Genomic DNA, 1,300 nt, shown 5'->3' on the forward strand with positions numbered 1-1,300 from the left:
TATGAATTCCGCAACCTGTATCAAGGACCCAAGATTTCGAATGGGGTGAGTTATTAGAAATGATAGTGTAAATACCTGCATGGTTGGGTTTGACTTTCCCATCCTTTACATCTTGCTGGTACTTTGGGCAGTTCCGCTTCCAATGAGCTTTTTCGTGGCAATAGAAGCATTCAGCCTCTTTTGGGTCAGAAGAAGGAGTAATGAAACCTTTCTTGGTTCCACTTGAAGAAGAGCCATCAAGGGTCCGAGCCTTGGTTCTGCCCGATTGCCAAGACCGGAGTTGTTTCTGGAGTAGGAGTGATAGCAACCGAATTCCCCTTAAGACCTGTTTCTGCGGTCTTGAGAAGTCCCTGAAGTTTGCTGAGGGTGAACTCTTCCTTGTTCATGTGATATGTCATGCGGAATTGATCATGGCACGATGGTAAGGAGTGCAAAATGATATCTATTGCAAGCTCCTCAGGGAAGTTCACATTGAGCTTCAGCAACCGATCCACATACCTTTGCATTTTCTGCATGTGGCTCGTGACGGACTCTCCGTCCTTCATCATGGTTGTTATCATGGAGCAGATGACTTCGTACCTCTCTTGTCTTGCACTTTGATGGTATCTTTCCATCAAATCTTGGTGCATTTCATAAGGGTAGAAGTCTTCGTAAGACTTTTGGAGTTCAGCTGTCATGGTGGCTAACATGATGCAAGCCACCTTGGTTGCATCTCTTTCATGAGTATGAAAGTCAGCGATCTCCTGGGGAGTTGCAGTGGACTCGTCAATTTCCTTAAGCTCCTTGTCAAGGACATATTCTTTGTCCTCGTAGCGGGTAATCATCCTGATGTTTCTGATCCACTTATTGAAGTTGGATCCATCAAAGGTGACTTTCCCACATAGACTCATAAGAGTAAAGGAGCCATTAGGATTCGAGCCAGAAGCATTAGATGAAGACATCTGAAAAGGAAGAACGAGTTTAGTTTAGATTTAAGAGAGTCCTTAATAAAACACCCAAATGTAATATTAAGGCTAGGATCCAATCACAATATAGTATAACTTAGAAGAGGTATGCCGTAATCTAAGCTATACCATATTTGAAAGGTAGGTGAATGACGATTCACCAATTTCCACCACGAAAACCGAAATAATAAATATTTAGTTTTTATTGGTTTTAGAAATTCCTAGATTCTTTGAGATCCAATGAACTTTTCAAAGGCATGTTTCGATCTCGGGAGTGCCCTCCAGGTTTTGTGACTGGGATGCCGAGGATCACAAAACGAGGTGTGAAGTAACCATGCAAATCACTTGGTACCTTT

The sequence above is a fragment of the Lactuca saligna genome, chromosome 7 (genome assembly GCF_052625555.1).
Source record: "Lactuca saligna cultivar CGN05327 chromosome 7, ASM5262555v1, whole genome shotgun sequence".
In the NCBI taxonomy this organism is placed as follows: Eukaryota; Viridiplantae; Streptophyta; class Magnoliopsida; order Asterales; family Asteraceae; genus Lactuca; species Lactuca saligna.